We start from the raw sequence: 6,000 nt of genomic DNA, 5'->3' as shown, positions 1-6,000 counted from the left end.
TCATAACCCTGGGGAAAATTGGGAAAACAACGGGGTCAGATATACTGAGATGAGTTTATACCACTATCTACATTTATTAAGTGGAAAACCTTTAAAAATGTTTAAAACATTTAAATACGATATTACGATTAATAGTTGGAACCCTAATCCACAATTCTAAATAATAAACATAATCCAACAGGTCTGGTCCCGAGAGCTGAGCTACACCGAGTTACCACTGACCACACTTATACCAGAGTCCCGAGAGCTGAGCTACACCGAGTTACTCTACTTGGTCCCGAGAGCTATGCTCACACCGAGTTACCACATTACCATAATTACCTTTCCCAGATCATTACCGGTGCGCACGCAGTCCTAATGATGCCCATTAGGTAGCATGTTCCAACTAGAAGCCATAATATAAAAACAGTTCGAAATATACGTACAGTATATATATATTTAATATTAAAATAATAATTTACTTAATAAAGCGGTAAATAGTAAGTACAAACTCACTGCTTGCTAATCCACGTGAAATACCGGCAAGCAACTAACTCTGATTCGCCTCTGAAGCACGAACAGTAGACGAGTCTAGACAATAAAATAATTATTAAAATCAGACCCTAACTCTAGAGAGTACTAGACACCACATAAGACTGGCACAATTAACACGTAGTAACAAACAATCCAAAGTAACACAAATATATCAAAAAGGTAATAAAACCCAATTAATATAAGTCTATTGAGTTCTCGCTTAAAATCCAATTTATAAATATTATTTAATAACTTTAAATAATAAATAATTTACAAATAGTGGGTTTGCCGAGTTACCAATAACTACCAAGCTAACCTCACTTGTCGGATGACCCAAGTCTAATCCGACTCAAAACGTTTATCAAATATAAACCCGAGTTTATATTTATAAAACAATTTAACAAAATATTAATCCATTTTAAAAGCGGAACTCAATAACTTCAATTCTAAGTAACCCAAGTTACAACCAAAAACTTAATCAGACAAATTTTAAAAACGTTTAAGAGCTAAATTATAATTTAGCCAAAATGACATACCAAAAAGATATTTAAAATCAAATATAATTACCCCAGTAATTATATTAATTTAAATTATAAAATAATCGTCGATTTCAATTTGTCAAATTTTATATAACGAAATCCAAAGTTTAAAAATATAAACTCAATCACATTGGCACGCTAAGCCCGAAATCTCTAATTAACCATTAAATAATAATTAATAATAATTGTTAATTGAATTTTTAATAACTCAAATATTATTTTGTAGATTTAAAAATAATATTACCAAACTGTCAACTTATTAATTTAACATGAATTCCCCAAATTAAAATTAAAATCAATTAATCAGTAGATAAAATTTAACTTAAAAATTTTATTGATTTAAACCAAAAAAACCTAAATACCACTTTAGTCACTTACCCATCTCTTTCATTTAACAAACAGATTCAACTCCCTATTGAATATAGTCCAAATAAATAATTTAATTAAAAATTATTTAAATTATAATAAGATTAATATTAATTCTAGAATTAAAATAATGGTACCCAAAGTAATTTAAAATCATAATTAACAATTAAATCGTCGAAGTAATAGTCGAAACTAAATTTGTAACTTAAATTAAAAATCAATTATAAAACAGTTAATAAATAAGTTAAGAAATCAATATGTTAAAAGCAAAATAAATCAATGACCTAAAAAAAACCTTTAACCAAAAAAAATCAAAGCAGTCAATAAGCCAAAGACACCTCGTCATCTTCAACATAAGAGCAAACCTAACATTAACAATACAGTAAACAAAAGCCGCAACCAAGATTTCAAAAGATAGAAATGATGGAATTTACCAAATTAATAAATAATATAATAATGATTAATTCTTCAAAAAAAACATAAGAAATAGATTATTTTTCCATTAACCCATGGCATCACAAAAAGACGAAACAATGATGGACAAGAATTATACAAATGGAAAAGTTACGTTGATGACATGGACTAATACATGGGTGGTGAAATTTTTTCCTAACAAATGTATTAGAATAAAATAATGAAAAATAATAGATTACCTCTTTTCAAATTGCAGAGGAAGGAAATAATAATCGCATAAAGACAATGCCACTTTCCGCCGAAAAATAAAAAGGAGGAGTCTGAGTTTTGTTATTGAATTAGGGCAATGAGATGAATGGTAAAACACGTGTGTGTGTATTTATATATAAGTAAATTGGAGTTAAAATATTTTAAATGCACTCAAAAAAAATATTCATCTATAAAATTTTATCCAAAAATTCAAATTTAAAATATAATACGTCATAAAATTTAAATTAAATAAAATAAGATAATAAAAAAAATATGGGATATTACATTCTCCCCAACTAATTAAAAATTCGTCCTCGAATTTAAATAAAACTATCGACATACCACATAACATAAAGTTACACATCCAGTTAAACAAAATGTACAAAGCCGATAAGAAAACACATCCACAAGATACCTATCGTAAATTAGGACAACAAAATATAACGAAACTGCACACGACCTCTGTCATTAAATAACAGATCAAAACCAAGAAACCAACCCACTGTCGTTGATGGTATTCCATGACCAACGGCATACGCACGCGCGTAAGCAAAATTTAACAGGTTGTCCCTCAAAACAATCCAAAACCTTCAGTTGCAAAAACTGAACACACTCAAAGGTCACCAAAGTACTAACACAACTTCCACTAGGCATAACGATAACATAACTCTAGGGCAGTTCAACTAAGATACAACAAGCTCTACTACCCAACACTCGGCTAATATACTAGGATAATTAAGATCCAATCTCCAATCGCATAACTGACACTGGCTCGCAATATAAGCGATCACAACACACTTATGCACCAAATCCTGTTTCTAGCAGTAGATGCTCCAACTCATAATAACACAATTTATTCAACTGAGAGTCACCATTTTTCTATACCGGAGTGGTTTCCAAAGCCAGCTCGAAACTCATCTATTACAAAATCCTCATTATCATACATGGTTAAGCGTTAAGCTCAACTATAGCTCTACAACTCCAAACTCTTTTGCCTCAAACAAAACAATAACATTGCAATATAGTTGATAAAATCTATCATTCCTAAACCCTTACTTCCTTTTACTTATAGCATCTCTACTTCAAAATGACCGATAACAAAACCCAATAATTTCAGAAAATATTTCGGTTCCAAAACAAACATGATAATAATCATCTAATCCTAACGATTGGTACCAGCTCGATAATACTATTAACTTGTGAATCCACAACACAAAAACTCGTAACGCAATTCAAAGAAAAGCGAACATCTCTCATGAATACAAAATAAATTTCTATATCAATTATAAACAATATCCATCATAATGATTCTTCCAATCACTCAGAAACATAACGCCATGACTACTCTGCACATTGACTGCATCTGACAACATAAAATTTGTCACCCTTACCAAGGGTTCAACAAATGACCCAACGATATTCATTATTACGATAATACCCTCTATAACAAAATCAATCAACCTATTTTAGTTGTCGAAATCTATTAACCGCGATTTCGATTTTTAAATCAACTACCTCATATAACAAAATCGAATTCAAATCCTCAAAATTATTCAATCAATTGACTACAGCCTCGTATACAACGAGAGATCAATACGATCAGATTGTTAGTTATGCTCAAAACCAACTCCTGTGGGTATAAAATCTTTTAATATCAAATATTTTATACACAAAAAGAAGTTCCACTTTGATTAAAAGACTCTACGTCTTACACCTCCTTTTCGTTCGAAATCAAAATACCCTTACCGTTGAAAAACCATCGGTTTTGCAAACCCTTGAAAAATTTCAAGACCTCCACATTTAAATCCGAAATTTCCTCTTACTTTCCAATACATTTGCAAATCTATAAAACAGTTCAATTGACAAAAATTTATGTTTTTTTTTTTTTATTTCAAACTTGCTAATACACTTTTTAATAATTTATACTAAAAAAAACCACTGTGGCCGAATTTTCCGTATTCAAAATACACATTGATGTTTCAAGCATCCCAAAATTTTTAAGTCGCTTCAATTTTTTTTTTTTTTTCCAAACAAAAACAAAATTGAAGAAATCGCTCAAGCGAAAAAATTTATTATCCCTTTTGAATCAATTTTGACAAAATTTCTCCCTCTCATCAGAAAGGTAAAATCAGCAATGTAAATCTCCGGTTTATAAACATACCTTATATCGATACAAAATTATTTGGACTAATTACATTTTGAAAAGATAAGGTCTCTTTTTTTTTTTTAAAAAGAAATACAGTGTATACATACACATGAGCATAACCAACATCCTTAATCCACAAATCTCTAAAATCACAAATCAAAAGTTATCACGAACACTTTCTAATCTGAATCTAACCATATTCCGCACTTGGTGCAACTATACCTCGAGCGCAACCTCAAAATCATTCTTTCTTATAACTACAAGATTCTGATTCTACAGACCAATCGCTCACAACGTAAACGTCCAATAATCATCACTATCATCACAGAGTATTTGTCTAGCTACCTTTCGGTATCGGTTTTAAAATCATTTGAAATTCCACAACTTTATAAATATATTTACCCCAAAGGGACTCGCGAGATTATTTCAAAACACTTTTTTTTTTTTTTTCAAATCACTTTATTGATAAAATCCATTTTACATAATTGTGCGCCAGGGTGATGACATCTCTCATCCCCAAAGAGTTGCATCCAACCCTAATCATTTCTATGCACGTGATGCATGTACTATTATGCATGTATTAATTATTAATTTATCTTTATTTAGTGAACATACTTTATGCTCAATGCAATCCTATTCGTGACATTTAAAATGCATGTTCATGATATGTCTGGGCACAATTACGTGTTGAAAATATTTCAAATATTTTAACGAATCAACCTTTGAAATCCATTTCCCAATAAATCATGTGCTAGACGTTACACCCTGTGAGGTGTGCACTCGAATCCTCAAAAATATTCCTCAAATTTCGTACTTGCAATCTATCATCATTCAATGTTATATAACAATTTAACTTGATAACTTGCTAAAACTTAACACATTAAGTGTCCAACCAACCTCAACCCTACTGAAACTTATTTCCAAAGAAAAAGCACATCAAATATGTCCCTATAAAATTTACCGCCAGCTCCCGCATCGCATCATCAGACTTGATGGAAACACCAGTGTATTAATACATCGATCTATCTTTTCGGTTCAGAGTTTGCAATACCCATCCTAGGATAATCAGAAATCATCAACCAATCCAAAGGAAGTACCTCCCTTGTATTCCTCGATATCGAAACCCAAGGGTTTCGATCCACAAAACAGAAATAGTAAAGCCCCGCGCAACCCAAAACCGAAACAAAAGGGAAACAAGATTTAAAAGAAGACTAACTCAAAGGTCAAAACTATACATCAAGGTAAGCCAACCATAACCACATGATTAGATCATCTCACGTGCTACACCGCACGAAGAGACAAAACTAAAACATTCAACTTAGTCCAACAGACAAGCGAGTTATAAAAACACAAATTCTGATCACAAGATAACAAATCTGTAAATCGCAAACCACGTAACCATGCCATTGAACACAATTAACTCAAGCATACTTAAAACAAATCAGGATATGCCACAACATTTCCTTGAAATCTCTTTACAAATTTACCATGTAATTATATCGTCCTTTAATAGTACGCTTTAAAATTCGTTTTAAAATTAAAATTAAATACGAAAATTTTCAAATTTTGCTGAGCCCCAAGGTTATAACAAAATCACAGTTCGTAAAAATCTCTTCTTATTAATCAGTTGTTTTAGAACGTATACTCAAGTATCTCAGACAATAAAATTATCGAGCTAACCGAGTCATTACAACTACCAAGCTCAACTCCTAAATTTTTTTGGTGACCCAAGTCGAACCCAAAACAATCGTTTATAAAACGTATTTAAAATAT

This window comes from Mercurialis annua, linkage group LG4, assembly GCF_937616625.2.
Source record: "Mercurialis annua linkage group LG4, ddMerAnnu1.2, whole genome shotgun sequence".
NCBI lineage: Eukaryota > Viridiplantae > Streptophyta > Magnoliopsida > Malpighiales > Euphorbiaceae > Mercurialis > Mercurialis annua.
This window is presented reverse-complemented; position numbering follows the sequence as displayed.